At 43.7% G+C, this 19561-nt stretch overlaps 1 long non-coding RNA gene across 2 annotated transcripts in view; it reads left to right on the forward strand.

Annotated features, from left to right (window-relative positions):
• The window catches only part of LOC309524191, a 54795-nt gene extending 38224 nt beyond the window's left edge, over window positions 1-16571 (forward strand). Inside the window, exons 2-3 of one of the 2 annotated variants that reach the window (XR_014215844.1) lie at window positions 13730-13807; window positions 15322-16545. This is a non-coding gene — a long non-coding RNA (uncharacterized lncRNA). Of the gene's footprint in view, window positions 1-13729; window positions 13808-15321 lie in introns of both variants that reach the window. The other variant, XR_014215845.1, reaches the window with a different exon arrangement.
• The last annotated feature ends 2990 nt before the right edge of the window (window positions 16572-19561 follow it).

A 19561-nucleotide genomic window follows, 5' to 3' on the forward strand; every position in this document is an offset into this window, starting at 1 on the left:
CCTGCAGGATCACATTCTCCATACATAGCCAACAAAAATGTCTCATGACAATACCATCTTCATACAGCCATGTTGGCTAGGGCTTATTATTTTTATTATTATTATTACCCTGCCCATCTGGCTGGGTTTCCCCAGCTACTCTAGGTGGCTTAGAGAATATATAAAACATAATAAAACATCAAACATTAAAACTTTCTGATACAGGGCTGTCTTCAGATGTCTTCTAAAAGTTGTATAGTTCTTTGTCTCCTTGACATCTGAAAGGAGGGTGTTCCACAGGGAGGGCACTTCTGTTGAGAAGGCCTTCTACCTGGTTTCCTGTAACTTCGCTTCTCACAATGAGGGAACCAGCAGAAGAAGGACCTCAGAGGAGGACCTCAGTGTCCAGGCAAGCAATGGAGGTAGGGATGCTCCTTCAGGGCTAAGGCCATTTAGGGCTTTAAAGGTCAGTACTAGCACTTTGAATTGTGTTCAGAAATGCACTAGAAGCCAATGAAGATCCTTTAGGACCGGTGTTATATAATTCCGCCGGCGGCTCCCTGTCACCAGTCTAGCTGCCACATTCTGGATTAGTTGTAGTTTCTGAGTCACCTTCAAAGGTAGCCCCACACAGAGTGTGTTGCAGTAGTCCAAGTGGGAGATAACTAGAGCATGCTCCACTCTGGAGAGACAGTCCATGGGTAGGTAGGGTCTTAGCCTGCGTACCAGATAGAGCTGGTAAACAGCTGCCCTGGACACAGAATTGATCTGCGCCTCCATGGACAGCTGTAAGTCCAAAATGACTCCCAGGCTGCACACCTGGTCCTTCAGGGGCACATCTATCCCATTCAGGACCAGGGAGTCCCCCACACCCGCCCGCCCCCTGTCTCCCACAAAACAGTACTTCTGTCTTGTCAGGATTCTACCTCAATCTGTTAGCCACCATCCATCCTCCAACTGCCTCCAGACACTCACACAGGACCTTCATCACCTTCACTAGTTCTAATTTAAAAGAGAGGTAGAGCTGGGTATCATCTGCATGTTGATGGACACCCAGCCCAAACCCCCTGAGGATCTCTCCCAGAGGCTTCATTTAGATATTAAAAAGCATCGGGGAGAGGATGGAACCCTGAGGCACCCCACAAGTGAGAACCCAGGGGTCTGAACACTCATCCCCCAACACCACTTTTTATGGGAAGTGTAGTCCAAAGCATCTGGTTGGCGAAGGCTGTTCTATCCTGCAAGATGAAGTGGGAAACCTTTTTCAGTCCAACAGCCCCATTACTTCACAGGCAAACTTCTGGATGTCTCATGCCAGCACTGGGTGGAGCCAGAGGCAAAAGTAAGTCAAGCAACAGATGTGACTCTTACCTTTGTACAATAGACTACATTCCAGCCACACAAAAGCCAGAGGCACCTATACATCTGCATAATCTCAATTCAGGCAAGCAAGAGGTATTAGCACACTATAAGACACATTACAACATCCTTCTTGTTCCCTGTAGCTCAAGCAGCTCATCACTCCAAACTACCTTTTGTGCAGCAGAAAACCCAAATTGCTGTTTGTTCTGATTTAGCATTAAAGAGAGGGTTTGGTGCGGAAAGCACGGTGTGTGTGTGTGTTCAGACACAGAGCTTTAAAAGTAAAAAGCATAGAGTAAATGTTAAGTGTGGATGGAACCTTAGACCTGCTAAGGCCCTCGGCACAAGCTGTTAGCTCTGCCAGAATAGGACAACAAAGCACAATGTGGACTTGCACTCCCCCCCCCATCAGCCCAGTCTTACTAACACTCTCAGTTCTTTCTTCCTTCATTTAAAACATTGCCTGCTAGATGTTTAAATGTTATCATGTTGTTCCTCTAGGCTAAATATATGCAACTCCTTTAATCTCAGTGGTAAATTCCTAGTTAAATGTTTTAAATAGATGCATTTAAATCAACAACTTGACACAAGTAACATTCATTTAGCATGTCAGGTCTCTGCTATTTCTAAAGACTTCTCTTTTTCCTCTTTTGAGTTTCATCATTTTGCCTTGTTTAAATGGCCTCTTTCTTAGAAATTGGATCTATTAATCTATGGTGTAATGTGAGGGTTACAATAATTATAGAGAGTGTCAATAGGGGATCTGTACAGGTGGAAATTCTATGGCCCAATATATGTGGTGAGGAGGTTGGGCAGAATTGTCATAGTGTAGATAAGCTCAGCTGCTCTGCAGTGTGGGCCTAAAGTCTGTATTGAAGATCTCTCAGGTGAGAGGTTATAAGATTCAGCAGAAGGTCCTTCAGTGCTGGTGGAAATGAAGATATGCCACTGCCATAACAGATACACCACCAGAACACTCTAGATCCACTGGCACAGTGCCCTACCAGGGGAGAAATTCCACCAGTGAGGCTATAGCAACATAATGGCAGAAGTAGGATGGAGTCATGGATGGGATGCCGTCTGTGTGGGTCTGTAGCTGCCCTCCTTGCCTGTTTTTTGGCTGCTTATAAAGAGAGTATTTCCCTTCCTAGCTGGATCTTGAGTCCTTTGCTCAGACGGACCGTGTATGCTCTCTGCAGGTGTTGTTCCTAGGGAGCTTTGTGGGTGCAATGGTTTTTTTTTGAGCTCCCCTTCCTCCTCCGTGTGTGTACCGGTCTCCTAAAACAGTTTTTGAGAGCAGCACGAGAGAATCCAAACTTGTTTCAAGGGTTGGTCTCTTAGGGGGAAGAGTGCCCTGCCCCACTGCTCTCAGCTTGTGTGCTTCGTTTTTAGAGCTCCAGTGGGTGGAACTGTATGCCAGCTCCCTACTCCTTATTCTCAGTGCTGCCTCTGCAGGGTAGAAGGCATGGACAAAATAATTGTTTCTTCCTATCATTGGATCTGGTTCCACCTACTGTTGAGTTCCCTGCCTTCCTCACTAACAGTCCCAGTGAGCACCACCCACCCCTGTACTATGGTATTGCTGTGAACATCGTGATGCAAGGGTGTGTCTCCATCATGACTTCACTGGCTCCCTCTGTGTATCAGTGGCATGTGGGCATCACTGCTGACCCAGTCCCTAATTGAGGGAGGAGGCATGTCTGTCATTTTAACATATATATTTTTTATCTGCTTCTGTGCTTTCTCCCTCCGTTCTGGAGCTGAGCACACATTGGATAGGGCATGATGTGGCTGTGTGTCTATTCCTGCATAACTAGAGTAGTTTGTGATTGCTCTGCCCTTCTATTTGCATGAGCCTTTATTTTGGTGTTCGGGGAAGAAATAATATTGTTGCACGCCACCCAAATTCTCCAAGCTGTGCAAGATTCCAGGGGTTCCAGGTGGTTACCCAGGGTTTGTGCTAATTAATCTAACATTTGCTAGGCCCAGGGATTATAGGCACCCCATTTAACATCCCAATAAGAACACTTATTGGTCCAGGAATTCACAGTGGTCTGACACCTGCAAACTCATAACACTATTTTTCTCCCTTTGTAGGGGAGGAACATGAAAAGAGAGAGAAGTAGAATGTGCAAAACACATGCTTAAAGGCATGTTGTTAAAAGTAGCTCTCCCCAGGGATTAGGCCTTGGGCTGATTAACCGTCTATGTCCTTTTAAATGTGGGTATTTTTTTGGGAGGGGGGATTATTGTTTTGTTTGTATTCTTATTATGTTCTTTATGGTTTTATTCTGTATTTTTATGCTGTGAACTTCCCTCAGATCTTCAAATGAAGGGCGGCATATCAATCAATCAATCAATCAATCAATCAAAGTGATATATAGTAATTAGGGTTCAATAGTTGTCACCCCAGAAGCTTACTTGAAGAGCTGTGTGGCAATGAGGCTATCTGACATTCTGACATCAATGTCCATAGTTAGGGATGGGAGAAGAAATTCTGTTTCCCCTTCCTGAAACAATTGGCGAATGAAAATGCAGATGTCCTTGAAAAGCTGCACTTTTCTGAATTTTGAGATGCTCTTCTCCAGTCAAATAAATGGCATGCAAGAATGCATTGTTAGGTAAGATTGCTTTTAAAAATATGCGCACTAGCCAAAGTTGCATACAAAGATGTGTATATTAGGAGGAATGTTTAATGTTGAGAGCCAGTGTGGTGTAGTGGTTAAGAGCGGTAGTCTTGTAATCTGGGAAACCGGGTTCGCGTCTCCGCTCCTCCGCATGCAGCTGCTGGGTGACCTTGGGCCAGTCACACTTCTTTGAAGTCTCTCAGCCCCACTCACCTCACAGAGTGTTTGTTGTGGGGGAGGAAGGGAAAGGAGATTGTTAGCCGCTTTGAGACGCCTTAAAGGGAGTGAAAGGCGGGATATCAAATCCAAACTCTTCTTCTTCTTCTACTAAAATACTGGTGAATATTCAAAAGGACTATTTATTTATTTATTTAAAACACAAATTGATGTGGAAATGTGGCAAACTGAACTGAAGATTGGACAAATAAGAAACTGGAAGTAAGGACCCAAAATTTGTGCATCCTAACATTTTCACCAGGGATGTGTTAATCATTCTGGAGGCCCTTTCCCAGGGCCATCTTGAGCACTGGGGTGCAAAGATCTGCCCAGCGCCCCCAATTTTTTGGGGGGAGGGGCAGGTCAAAGTTGTTGAGCGATAACTCCATCCTTACATTTTTGCGATCATGCAAAATGCAAGACACCATTAGGGGCGCCACCAGATATGTTGATTCAGCAAAAGAAAACAGAAATGAGCCATCGACCGCAATCACCTGAGGATCGCGGTTAAGAGCTTAGGCAGCTTCAGCAGCGGGCGTCCTGGGTAAAGACGGCCCTGCCCTTTCCTTTAAATAAGATATGTCTTCACAATCACCTAACACAAACTAGTTACCCTTTGATACTATGAATGCATTCATAGGCCGGTGATCTTCCCCAGTCCTTCAGATGTATATTTAATAGTTTTGGCTAAACAAATAAACAATAATATCTGTAGTAGTGTGCATTTGCTGGAAAACCTGGAATTGTAAACTGCAATGACTGCAAGTAAAGAAGCAGAATATGGCAGTTAATGTATCCTAATATATATCAAGCACAAGGTTGTGCTGTTGTGCAGATGTTCCTTCCTGTTGCTGAAGAATGGTGTTAATCCAGCCACAGATTCATTTATGTACATTCTAACTGCTCTGGTGAAGCTGTCAGCTATAGAATATTGACTAACAGTGTGGTTTGGGTAAGGGAAATGAAAAGTCATTTTGGCTGGCAAAATCAAATCTGTGGAGATAGGAAAGGCTGTGCAGTGGAAATGAAGAGAGGACAGTAACAGTTGTGCTGAACAGGGAAGATGAAGGCCAGTGGGAAGAGATCTGAGGGACTAGAAATAGATCTGAAGGCTAGAAAAGTCAGGATCTGAGGGACAGGTGGGTGGAGCAGGCACTGACGAGCAAAAGAGATTAAATTGAAACCTGGAGGAAAGATGCCTATTACAGGGATGGGGAACCTGTGGTCCTCCAGATGTTGTTGGGCTGTAGCTGCTGTCAGCCCCAGTCAGAAGGCCAATGGTCATGATGGGAGTTGCATCAACATGTGGAAGGTCATAGGTTCCTCATCTCTGGTGTAAAAGAATAATATTTTACACTGGAGAACCAAAGGATCAGGAACATCCAAGAGGTTGTGCTGAATGAATTTCATCTGAGGTTGTGTACCTCTTTTTTCCTACCTTGGTTTACAAATGATGCTTATTCTTTGAATTTTTTTAAAAAACCACATCTAGGATATAATCACAGACAAATAGTGTCAGGGAGTGTTAGAAGAAGCTGATGGGATTGCATCTGAGTTCTGGGAAAGGTTGAGGACAGGAAGGTTAACATCTTTCATAAATGTTGAATGATATCTCTGATCCAAAGGACATTTGAAGAGTGAAAACAGCAGAGTTTTATATTGGTGGAGGAGAGAATTAGCTTGAGGCACTGGAAGGACAACAGAGAATGGATTTTCAATCTGTCGTAGAAGGAGACTTATTAAAGAGTAATCTGCAGAATACAGAATGAGATTTATTTCTGTTGATATGGAAACCATTTATGGATTATGTTCATGAAGGGGAAAATATTATATATAATATATAGCAGAAATGATATATGGGCATTGACTTGAGTACCCGGGCTTGCTATTTTTCCTTGCAAAAGGAACCATAACCTTCAAGATGTTTCCCCATTTGTTTACTGGAACACTTTAGTAGCCACTCTATATGAGAATTTGGGTTTTGTTGTACAATAGGATCTTTGAAATGGACTTTGGTGGGCTTGCCCTGATTGTGGAAATAGGCTAAAGTGAGCATGAGATGCAAAAGCTATGATATGTTACTAATGGCTGTTAACTATATTTACAGGGATGGTTATTGGGAATTGGGAATGCATCTTGAGTGCATCCTACCTGTTTGCCCTTGATGTTCCTTATCAGATATGGTTTTCTGACAGTTGAGGAGCTCTGCCTTTTCAAACAAGCTGTGCATCGGAGTTTGATGGAGGTGAAATTTGCCCAGCGTGGAATGGTTGGGGAGGGCAGAGGTGGGTGAGAGAGTGGGTAAAAGATGGAGGGAGGGAGGGAGGGAGGGAGGGAGGGAGAACATACATCAGCATACAGGCAGGAATCAAGTCACAAGTGCATCCCTCTAGCAATACAATAAGGCTCAGTGGATCCATAAGGCAAGACAGGACCAAAACAATGTGGGGCATCTTTGCTAGTCTCAGGTACATCATCCTCCCCATCCGGATTTGGGTCTGAAAGCCCAAGGGAATGTGTGAGTGTGTTTGAGAGTAAGTTGTAAGCAAGCATAACATTGCACAACATCATTGCTGGCTGCAAGCATGTCTGTTGAGGCAGCAGCCTTAGATTCTAATTTGCCAGCTTTGTGGAGCTTGAGCCAACATAAGATAGCCTTAACCAATGTTGAGAATGCTTTGATTGATGGAATTGGTGCTGCTACAGGTGGTGGTGCATAATACCCATTCTACATTTGATCATTTAGTGTGGCTGCACCGGCACATTGGAACTCCCTGCCTATTGAGATCAAGCAGCTGGCTTCACTCTGCTCTTGTCAGCTAGAGACATTCTTGTTTAGACAAGCCTATCCAGATGCTTAGGACATTTTGAAATAAATAAATGTGTGCTTTCTTTGACAACCTGAAAACAGTTGAGCAATAGTTTTCATAAAAATGTTCCGGTGACTTTTTTTTTTAAATCAGATTGGGTTAAAATTTGGCATCTCCATAAACATCATCAGGTAGAATATGTATACAAAATTCCAGGTTATTAGCTCAACAGGTGACATTTTTTATACACGATCCTTGAGATTTAGAGTGGTGGAATACCCGCTCCTTTTCTGCTACCCTTCTTAACTAAAGACAAAATTCCATGTCCCTTTAATTTTGAACTGTTGGTAGCAAGGAACACAGGGCCAAGTTAAGCTATTAGTCCACCTGCCTCAGTATGGAGTGGCAGTATTTCTCTAGAATTTCAAACAGGGTATCTGTCCAAACCTTACATGGAAATGCCAAGAACTGAAACTGGGACCTTTTGCATGTAAATCAGATGCTCTATGACCCTGACCCTTCGTCAACTATAGCTTTTCCTCAGTATGATAACATATTGTAGTACAATTATATTTCCTCGGTATATTTGACCATGATATCCTGGCTTGTAAATCAGGGAAGGGAATGCTATTGTAGAAACACTAAATAATGAATGCAGCCTATAGAAGGCCAAGTATTCAGGGGGAGATGATTGTTGTTATCAGGTAATGATCCTCGTTGTGAAAACAGGGATCTGGCAAGCATGCATCTCTTTCCCTTTGTGCAATGTTGGAGACAAATCTGTTTTTAGGGGCTGGCCTAGGGTTGGTGAGATCCTGGCATCCATCATTTCAGTTTGCTCAGAAGCATAAGCAATGGTTTGATGAGGTGGGAGGAAAGGGTGACACACACACACACACACACACACACACACACACAGAGAGAGAGAGAGAGAGAGAGAGAGAGAGAGAGATAACGATAGCAAGATCATGTTAGATGTTGGACAAGGCCTGTTTTAGTACATAAATAAACATCAGTACTTGTCAATAGATTGCTGCTGCGGCAAAGGGTTCAATTCATATACAGTTGACAACACATTTCTCACGGTAAGCCCAGATACGGAGAACCAGAATTTGTTATTCCCCTCTGAAAGCTGGCTTAACTTTGCATTTAATGCATATTACATGTAAATATTAGTGGTGCCACCCTGACTGCAGCTAGGTTTGCATTGACATGTGGCAAGAGCTTCTCGGAGATGGTTCTGCATTTGTGGAATGCCCTGTCTGGTGAGGAGTGCTTGTCTCCTTCATTACTGGCCTTCAGGATAAATTTAAGTCTTTCTGTTGGTGTTCATGCACTTAAAAAGAAGAAGAGCTTGCATTTCAAAGGGTGCCTAATGGCCAGTAAGAATCCTACACATCTGTTTTTTAAAAAACCCAACCTCTGACTTTCCCATAACTCTCTATGTTCCTGCATTCTCACTCTCTCATGCTCTGGTGTGAAAGGCTTCTCTCAGCCTCAAAGTTTTCTCCCTAAAAAAAAAGGGGGGGGGGAGATGTGGTTTCCTTTTAGGAAGTCAGATATAAATTAAAGACATTTAGATGGAAACTTTGGATAAGACACTGCTTCTTCTCTCATGCACTTTAATTAAGATTTTATTCCTCCATCTCTTTTCAAACTAGTATTTTTTTAAAAAAACGTATCACCATATCCTACCCTGAGAATTGTTTATTCATTATCTGAGCCAGAACCCATGGTGTGGAACCAAAATTTTATGAAAATCTATATAGCCCATGTCATCTCTGCATTTTCATTATATCAGTTTTTCAAAAAAATCAAAATAGGATGTAACACACTCAAATCCCATACGGTTCTGCCCTGTTACTTCATTACAAAAATGCAGTTAACTTAGGTACTTCTGACATTGGCTGCTATTTGTGCCATCAAATTTATTGCTTGCTTTAGAATGGGCAGCTCAATGGTCTTCTCCAGTGATTTGTAACGTTGCAGCAAAAAAATAAAATAGAAGAATGGGTTTTTGTGTGGAAGTTGATGCCTAGACTCTCAAGTCATATTTCCAAAATCTGAGATGCAAGCAACTTTACTGCTGTATATTCCCATTTCCCACAATGCAAAGATGTTGGAGTCAGTCATCTTCCAGCAGATATATACGTACCCATTTTTGTGAGTGGGTTCAACCCATTTCCTGCTGCCCTTCTACCCATCAGGCCTGGTATAAAAAACAAAGAAACCCTAGGTCTTATTGCAGGGCTTGGGAAACTTTTCCAGTCCAAGGGCCACAATCCCTTCTGGACAATCTTCTGAGGGCCACTGGGTGGGGCCAAAGGTAAAAGTGGGCAGTGCAACTAAGATAGCTTTTACCTTTGTAAAGTAGGCTAGTTTCTGCACACACTCACGCAGCCCTCCATCCAGACAAGCTAGAGGCATCATAAATGTTCAAGGACGCATTCTAGCCAGGCAAAAGAATTTCTGGGATGCAGAACAGGGCACTTGAGGGGTGTGGCCTGGAGGTTGTTCTGAGAGAGGCCTTTGGGGGCTGAAATTTCCCATCCATGTTTAAGAGGCAAGTAGCAAGTTGTGGGGTTCTTTACTCAACCCACTGTTGTCAGAAAATAACCCCTGCCACTTATACCCAGGTTTAGTACTATGTGAGATACCCTTCCATGTTTTTTTCTGACCCTCGCTGCTTGTTTTTACATCCAAGCAATGCATTCACAGCACAGTCCTATGCCTATTCATTCACTCAGTAGTCAGTCCCATTGTATTCAGTGTTTCTTGCACCCAAGTAAAAGTGCACAGGCCTTTACAGTGGTGCCTCTCAAGACGAAAATAATCCGTTCCGCGAGTCTCTTCGTCTAGCGGTTTTTTCGTCTTGCGAAGCAACCCTATTAGCGGATTAGCGAATTAGCACTATTAGCGGTTTAGCGGCTATTAAAGGCTTAGCGCCTAAAAGGCTATTAGCGGCTTAGTGGCTTAGAAAAAGGGGGGAAGCAAAAAAAATCGCAAGACTCGCAAGATGTTTTCGTCTTGCGAAGCAAGCCCATAGGGAAATTCGTCTTGCGAAGCGCATCGAAAAACGGAAAACCCTTTCGTCTAGCGGGTTTTTCGCTTTGCGAGGCATTTGTCTTGCGGGGCACCACTGTATATGTCTTCTTGTTTTGGAGGAAGAAAAAACAACTCCAGAGTGATCCTCCTCCTTCCCTTTTACTTCCATCTTCTCCTGAATTTGTCTTTACTTTTATTTATTTATTGTAAACACTTTATATATATCTCCCTTCAATCATATATCCAGGGAGATTTACAACAGGATTGAAACAATTAAAAGGTAAATATGAAAAACATGGCAAGCTTGTGATGTAATCCCCCAACCAGGCATCAACATTTTTTTTTTTAAAAAAGAGAAAATACATGAACAGCATTTGGAAATTTTATTACAGTTTTGTCAGCTGCTTTGTACTCTCTTTGCTTTAGTATCCGCAAACTGGCATTACTAATTTAACATCACCACTTGTTGTCTTGCAATCTTCAGGGTTACCGATTAATTTCAGCTCAAATTGTCACTGGGCTGGACTTGCTTTGTTTTTAATTAGTGCTGTGCTGAAATCTGTCCTCTGGTTTCTTGTACATTTTCTTCCCCTGTGAAAGAGGCGTTGATTTTGCTGCCTCATTCTCAGGACACTTTACAATTTCTTCAGAATTTTAGTTGGGTGTGAGGTTTTGAGCTTATATCAAGGGTGGTAAACCTGAGGCCCAGGGGCCAAATGTGGCCCTTGAACTCTCCCCAGGCCACACCCTTCACTGGCCCCTGAATGTTTTTGCCTGGTTGGAATGTGTCCTTGAACTCTGGTAAGAGTACTGTATGTGAATGTGTGTGGAAACTAGCCTGTTGCACAAAGGTAAAACTGCATCAGTTGCTCTGTCCACTTTTGCCTCTGGCACCACCTACCACTGACATGCGCCCCCACTCCCAAAGGTCACCCAGATGGGAATGAAGCCCTCAATCTAAAAGAGATGACCCACATCTGGCTTACATTTTCATCATTTCAAGGTGGCCAAGGGAACTGCATTTTTTCTTTCTGCCCAATGAACATTTCTCCAACAAGCTGTCCACACTTCTTGATTACAAATACAAACAAAATGCATCAGGAGTTACCTCATTACATCTTCCCCGGGCTTTGACTGAAGTGCAGGCACCTGGGAAGGCTGCAGAACACAGACCGCTGGTGAGATAAATTGCAGAATGAAAGAAAGGACTAGGGCCAGGCTACCCATGAGGGAAAGGTGAGGCAACTGCCATGGGTGGCAGAATCCACAGGGACAGCAGATCTGGCCTCCAAAGAATGCGCTGTCTGCCACTGCTGTTGCCACAGTGGCAACAACAACTGCAGCATACTCCTTGGAGGCCAGATCTGCTGCCTCCTTGGCAGCCTCCCCCAATGCTGCCTCTACAACGGCCTTTCAGCAAATAGAAGGCCCTGTTGGTCTCCCAACACCCACTGGCTGTCCTCTGGGTCTCCTGGGCTTTGAACCCACCTGACATGATTCAGAGTGGGCCCCTTTCCAGTTCAACCATTGGGTAAGGTTGATTCCCCCCCCCCCCGTTCCTAATGTGTATCTTCACTCAACCCTTCTTCCCTGGCAGCAGGGGGCACCATTTTGTGGTTTGCCTTAGGTGCCAAAATGTCCTGGGCAAGCCCTGGAAAGGGCATTTACAAATATACCTCAGTCGCATCAAAAGTAATGTGCACGTGACCAAAATTCTGAATAAGAATTTCACGAAAAGTTTATCTCTCCTTTGATAATCTTCTGAGACAGTTTGTTTTCTCATTTACGGGTGGAAAAACTTGACAGATTTGCCCATCCTCAGCATCACCTCCGTAGCAGGATTGCTGAGATCAGTCTCATAGTTTATATTTTTAAAGTCCCATAATTTAAGCATTGAGTTCCCCAATAAATGAATAAAAATCATACAGCAGAGCAGAATGAAAAGTCATCATTCAGACACCCCTCTCTTCATTACAAACTGTTCTAATCTCAGCTAGAGATGAATAAATCTGTCAGTTTTGGTTTCTCTCAGTTTCTTATTTTTATGTTCTGAAGTTCAGTTCTCCCCATTTCTGCATCAATTTGTTATTTTCTATTTCAAATGTCTTCATGAAAATCCATGCCAAATATCTCCCCCATCGCTAATATTATCTACAATATGTGGGATGAGGGCAGACATTTCCAAACACTGAGACAAGAGACTAGAGCTGAATGGGTCATTTTGAAGAAAGCCTGTGTGTCAATATAGGTCAATAGGATGCACTTGTCACAGAAGGAATCCGTGCTATTGACATCAGTTGACAAGAAATCCTTCTTCAGCTAAAAACTGCAGTGAGTAATAGCAAATTCTGGCCCCTACCATACAAGTGGGCTCAACAACCCCCCTCCTCAAATTAATTACAACTGCATAAATTACTCTGCTTCTCAGTCAGATTTTCTGTGCACTTGCTCCCATAGGAGACAGTGATCAACCTGTGTCGCTTTAGAAGAAGATTAACCAAATGCATAGAAGAAGATTAACCAAAGGCTATCAAAGGCTGCTAGCCATGATGGTTCTGCTCTTCCTCCATAGCCAGAGGCTATGGAGGAAGTGTCTGGATACATATCTGTGTCTGAATACTAGTTGCTAGAAACCACAGAAGGGAGAGAGTGCTGTGCTCAGGTCCTGTTTGTGAGTTTCCCAGAAGAGGCATCTTGTTGACCTCCATAGGAACAGGATTCTGGGCAAGATGAGCCATTGGCCTGATCCAGCATGTACACATGATTCTGAGAAGGGCCATATATCAGTAGGAGAGCACATTCTTTCCACTTAGAAGGTCACAGGTTCAATCCCCGGTGTCTCCGGGGGGGGGGGGGTTGCAAATATCCTTTGCCCAAAACTCTGGTTAACTGCCACCAGTCAGTGTTAACAATGCTGAACTAGACAGACCAATGGTTTGACTCAGTATACAGTGGCTTCTTTTGCCTCCAGTGAAGACATGGGTGCATGCTGACAGTGCAGTCTCATGCACTGCAACCAATGGAGGTATGGTACACTGGCACTGTTTAAGGCAGTCATGCCTCTCCTAACGCCTCAATTTCCAGCTCTATAGTGGTTTGCAGTTTCACTTGGCAACCAGAGTCAGTTATTAGGTTGCCCAATAGATCCCTCCCCAACACACATTATTGAAAGCCAGGACTGGGCAATTTGTGACCTGCCAGATATTGTTGGACTTTGACTCACATTACCTGCAGCCAGAGCAGTAAATGGTTGGGGGTCAGGGGCCAATGTGCAGGTAGAGCGTCTGCCTTATATGCAGAATATCCCAGGTTAATTTCCTGGCATCTCCAGCTAGGACTAGGAATGTTCCCTATCTAAAACATTGAACAGCTACTGATAGCACTGTGTGGACAATACTGAGGTAGATGGACCAATGGTCGTCAGCTTCCTGTGCTTCTATGTCGTCCAGCAATTCATGAAGGGCCACAGGTTCCCCACCCTTCTTGTAAATACCGTAAATCACACTATGGCCTTTAGTTAACCCCAATTGCTATGCCCTGTGTGTGTTTATTCCAGACATATGCTTCATTTCATACAAGCACTGGTGTGGTCCTCTGGTGGAATTATGTAGCAGGAAAGGGACTCATGACTGCCTTGGCCTGGCAGTGGCATCTTAAAAAAAAAAAAAATCATCTTCCTTCCTTTTGCAGCAACATAAAGGATGACACCAGCTGTGCGGAAATTGAGAGTTGGGTCCCTAGCCTGTCATGTTTTGCAGTTCATCCCAAGTAAGTGCTAATAAAAGCTTTATCTCTTCCCACACCATGACATATTTTGTTTATGTCACTCATTTTACAGAGAAGCTCATCTTCAGAGTTCTAAAAAAATGTTATTTGGTACTGTTTTATATTATACTGTTTTCACTATAAATCCAGACCATGTAAAGCTAGCGTGCTTCCCATAGCAACCACGGGAATATACACTCAGACTGCCTTTACTTACAAGGAACACCCCCCCCTTCCCTGGTCCCTGTCCCTAGTAAACCAATGACCCTGTTTTTGCCTTATTAATATTGTTGCACGCCAGCCCAAGATTCAAGGCATTCCAGGTGCTTACCCAGGGTTTGTATTTCCTTTTGTAATAAGGCACCACAAAGATTGTGGTGTTTTTACGATATATGGTTTATTTACACACACATATATATAACCTGAGCCTATGATGGAGGGGTTCACAGGGTTACCCCCCCAAAAAAGGGTCTTGTTCTCTCATAGCTGCAAACAGAAATCAAACATTGCTCTCTCTCTCTCTCTCTCTCTCTCTCTCTCTCTCTCTCTTCTCTCTCAGTTCCCAGTTTGCTGCTTTGCTTCTAGCTCACATCATTCCAAACTCTCTGACCTCAACTCTGCCTTTGTCCTTCTAAATAACTGCAAGCTGTCTTACATAGAGCCCCTCTCCTTTGTTCCCCTTAATGGCCCATCACCCAGGCAATCACCACAAAAGGAAGCTAGCTTGGCTTCTATTTTAACACTTGCAGGATACAGGGGTTAGGAGGGTCTCTGCATATAGTCCACACCCCACCCCACCCCAAACTCATAACAATATGTTACTCATTCTGAGGAGTAGTGGATGGCATGGTGGGGCCATGATGTTCTGACCTCCTGCCAGCTGAGTCACTGCAACTCACTGGGAAGTAGAGGGGGAAGTGGTGTGTTTTGTAAAAGCACTGGGAGGAGAACTCAACTTGTGTGTTTGCACCAGGTCAACCTCCTCACCACCAGTCCCTCTCCTTCCTGCTAAACAGCAGTGACTTAGTTGTGAGGTGAGGGTCACTGACTCACTGCCTGAGTTGCTAGGGTTGTCATTCCCCATCAGCTCTCTTCCCAGGGTGGATGAGTTAACATTCAAATTTATTTATTTATTTTAAAAAATTACGTATTCCTTGATATTTTGTGCTGTACGTTTTTGCTTAACAGAGAAGCCTTGAGGGATATAAAGATGAGTAATTTTCCCTCGCTATCCAACAAAGAACATGTGAGAGAATTCTAGCATTAGAACTACCGTTCCAAATTGCTAGACCCCTCCCATCCTCAGGTCAAGCAACCTAGCCAATTTAAATGGGTGAGATGAAAGAGAGAAAGACAAAGGCTGGTTTGAAACAAGGGCTCTTTTATTTCTTTTTAATAACATAGACAGCTTTCTAAAGCTAACATTTTAGGGTATATAAATTCAGGAACAATATACTGTTATGAACAAAGTGCTAAATGGATCCATCATTATTCTGTGCCTCTCTCTTTCATACCAGCAGCGCTTAAAGGTGTTTCCATGCCTGGCAAACCAGCATCATTCAGAATGAGTCTTTTGTAAACTTGTTTCTGGGACAAAGTGGAGGGTGAGCTCCAGATAAGATGAGGGGACAGAAGCAAGGAAGGAAGAGGAGGAGGAGGGAGGAGATAGTTCATGAAGGTAAAAAAAGGGGGGCGGATTGATGGATTCCAGGTGTCTACTGTCATCTATCCCAGCTGCCAAATATTACTATGGAGCAGTAGTTGTATCTTACACAACTCTCAAGTGATTTGTACATCCAGGAGAACTGATCCAGCAGTGACATACTGTGCATGCAAGCAACAGGAACACAGTAATAAAATCATTAAAAAGGCCTGCTGGATTACAGCAAAAGTCTTAGCCCAGGGGTCATCAGTCCTTGAGTGCTCCCTTCTGCCTCCTTGATAATGAGGTGGTGTGGGAAGTTACCTTTTTCTTCCTTTGAAAGAACTTAAGAGATGAAAGAGGAACAAGGAAAACTGACTTCCTCTTTCAACTCTTTGTTCTTTTGAAGGCTGAGATTAATTCTACTAAATCTACCTTTTATCCAGAACCCTTGGAAAAATGAAATATGTGTGCACATGGTTTCTCTCTCTCTTGTATCTGTGTCCAGAAACAAGTCGGATGCAAAAGACAAGCTTATACAGTATAAGTGTTTTGTAGCTATATATTGAACCTGTCTAAGGGCCAAACTAGATGTGACATTATTCTGGCCTTTACTAAATAAATAAATAGCTGGTAGAGTCTTTGAGTCCAAATGGAGGGATAATTGTCACCACCATCATGGGCTTAATCTGAATCAGTGTGGCCTAGGCACTAGCTATTCTCATAGTAAATACCCACCATGATAAAGAGAAAAGGTTGAAAGATAGTGTCGTGGACCCCTCCATCAAGATGTTGCATGACTTGGCATATCCTGACCAAAGGAATGGAGGAGGAATGAGCAGGAGCAGGAACAGAAGTGAGGCTTGAATATGAGTACCGAAAGGTGGAGGAGATAGGTTGTTTACTGATGTCTCTAGATGCCAGAGAGGAGGAATTAGACTTACCAGCTCTCGAGTCCCAACAGGGAGGTGAGAAGGACTTCAACCAGCCAAAGGGAGTTGCTGAACAGGAGGAGAAGGTGGCGGAGCTGGAAGCAGAGGAGCAGGACGCAGTTTTGTCACTGAGAACCAAACACTGCCTTTGTAGGTGGGATCAGATGTACCCACTAAGATGGAGCCTGCTTGGGCATGCACAGCAGGCTCACCCCATCGCATCTTCATTCATCCTCTCCCCTAGCATGGAAGACGAAGAACAGACTCAATTTGAGGATCTCTCCCTCATTACAGTCAATCAGGTATATGAAGACGAGCAGCAAAGTCAGTCCTCAGGGAATGTGCAGGCGATCTTGGAACAGACAGCTCACGGAAGAACCCCGACCAAACCTAAGAGGAGGCGTGTAGTGGTGACAGGGGATTCCCTACTGAGGGGAACAGAAGCAGTGATCTGTGGGCCTGACAAGATGTCTTGGGAGGTGTGCTGTCTCCCCGGGGCTAAGATCCAAGATGTAACTGAACGACTGCAAGGAATCATAAAACCCACTGACAAATACCCCTTCCTCTTGGTTCATGTGGGAACCAATGACACTGCAAGCAATAGCCTCCAGAAGATCATAAGAGACTACGAGACTCTGGGCAGGAAATTGAAGCAATTAAATGCACAAATTATCATCTCATCTGTCCTCCCAGTTGAACGACGTGGTCCAGGGAGAGAGGGAAAAATAGTGGAAGTGAACAGCTGGCTTCGCAAATGGTGTAAACAGGAACGGTTTGGATTCTTAGATCACGGACTGCAGTTTCTTGAAGATGGACTTCTGGCAAGCGATGGGCTGCACCTCACAACGGTTGGGAGGAATGTTTTTGCCAAAAATCTCAGAAACCTCATCAGGAGGGCTTTAAACTGACTAATGTGGGGGAGGGAGACAGTGCTCCTGAAGGTAGGAGTCTATCAATTGATGAAAATGATCATCCAAATGTCATAGACCAAATGGAGCAAACAGCACGCAGACCTAGTGGTGGGAGGAAAAAATCCTTAAATAAGAGACACGGGGGAATGATTAATGGACTTCAATGTCTGTACACTAATGCGCAAAGCATGGGAAATAAACAAGATGAGCTTGAGCTCTTAGTACAGCAAACTAAATATGACATAATAGGCATCACTGAAACCTGGTGGGATAAGTCCCACGATTGGAATGTAATAATGGAGGGATACAATCTATTTCAGAGAAACAGACCAGACAAGAAAGGAGGAGGAGTGGCGTTATATGTCAGGGATGTGTATACCTGTGAAGAAATCCAAGATTTAAAACCTCAAAGCCAAAGTGAGAGCATTTGGGTCAAAATTAAGGGAGAGAAGAATAACAGAGACCTCATTGTGGGAGTTTACTATACATCCCCAAGCCAAACAGAGGACATAGATGATGCCTTCCTGGAACAGATGGCCAAGCATGCAAAAGGAAGGGAGATAGTAGTAATGGGGGACTTCAATTACCCGGATATTTGTTGGATGTCAAACTCAGCCAAGAGCATAAGGTCAAACAGATTCCTCACTGGACTTGCAGACAACTTCATTGTCCAGAAAGTGGGAGAAGCAACAAGAGGAACAGCCATTTTAGATCTGGTCCTAACCAATGTTGATGACCTGGTTAGTGGGGTAGAAGTGGAAGGATCATTAGGCGCGAGTGATCATGCTCTTCTGAAGTTTACAATACAGCGGAAAGGAGCAGCCAAGCATACTAGGACTCAATTTCTTGACTTTAAGAAAGCCGACTTCATAAAACTTAGGGAAGTGCTGGGTGAGATCCCATGGACAGTAATACTAAAAGGAAAGGGAGTTCATGATGGCTGGGAGTTTGTTAAGAGGGAGACAGTAAAAGCACAACTTCAGGCGATACCAATGAGACGGAAACATGGAAGGTGCCTAAAGAAGCCAGGGTGGCTATCTAAAGAACTTTTAACTGAGTTAAGATTAAAAAAGGATGTGTACAAAAAATGGAAAAGGGGGGAAACCACCAAATAGGAATTCAAACAAATAGCCAGCACGTGTAGACACAAAGTCAGAAAAGCTAAAGCACAGAATGAACTCAGGCTTGCTAGAGAGGTTAAAAGCAACAAAAAAAGGCTTTTATGGGTATGTTCGTAACAAAAGGAAGAACAAAGAAACAGTGGGGTCACTCAGAGGAGAAGATGGTGAAATGCAAACAGGGGACACAGAAAGGGCTGAACTCCTCAATGCCTTCTTTGCTTCAGTCTTCTCCGATAAAGAAAACAATGCCCGACCTGAAGAATTTGGAGCAAATGATTCAGCAAAGGAAACACAGCCCAGAATAACTAAGGAGATAGTACAAGAATACTTGGCTAGTTTAGATGTATTCAAGTCTCCAGGGCCAGATGAACTGCATCCAAGAGTATTAAAAGAACTGGCAGATGTGATCTCAGAACCACTGGCAGTCATCTTTGAGAATTCCTGGAGAACAGGCGAAGTCCCGGCAGACTGGAGGAGGGCAAATGTTGTCCCTATTTTCAAAAAGGAGAAAAGAGAGGACCCAAATAATTACCGCCCAGTCAGTCTGACATCAATACCAGGGAAGATTCTGGAGCAGATCATTAAGCAAACAGTCTGTGAGCACCTAGAAAGGAATGCTGTGATCACCAATAGTCAGCATGGATTTCTGAAAAATAAGTCATGTCAGACTAACCTGATCTCGTTTTTTGACAGAATTACAAGCCTGGTGGATGAAGGGAACGCAGTGGATGTAGCCTACCTTGATTTCAGCAAGGCAAGCATTCAACAAGGTGCCCCGTGATATTCTTGTAAAGAAGCTGGTAAAATGCGGTCTTGACTATGCTACCACTCAGTGGATTTGTAACTGGCTGACTGACTGAACCCAAAGGGTTCCTCTTCAATGGTTCCTCTTCATCCTGGAGAAGAGTGACTAGTGGGGTGCCACAGGGTTCTGTCTTGGGCCTGGTCTTATTCAACATATTTATCAACGACTTGGATGATGGACTCAAGGGCATCCTGATCAAATTTGCAGATGACACCAAACTGGGAGGGGTGGCTAACACCCCAGAGGACAGGATCACACTTCAAAATGACCTTGACAGATTAGAGAACTGGGCCAAAACAAACAAGATGAATTTTAACAGGGAGAAATGTAAAGTATTGCACTTGGG

The sequence above is a fragment of the Podarcis vaucheri genome, assembly GCF_965113315.1.
Source record: "Podarcis vaucheri genome assembly, chromosome: Z".
NCBI classification, from domain to species: domain Eukaryota; kingdom Metazoa; phylum Chordata; class Lepidosauria; order Squamata; family Lacertidae; genus Podarcis; species Podarcis vaucheri.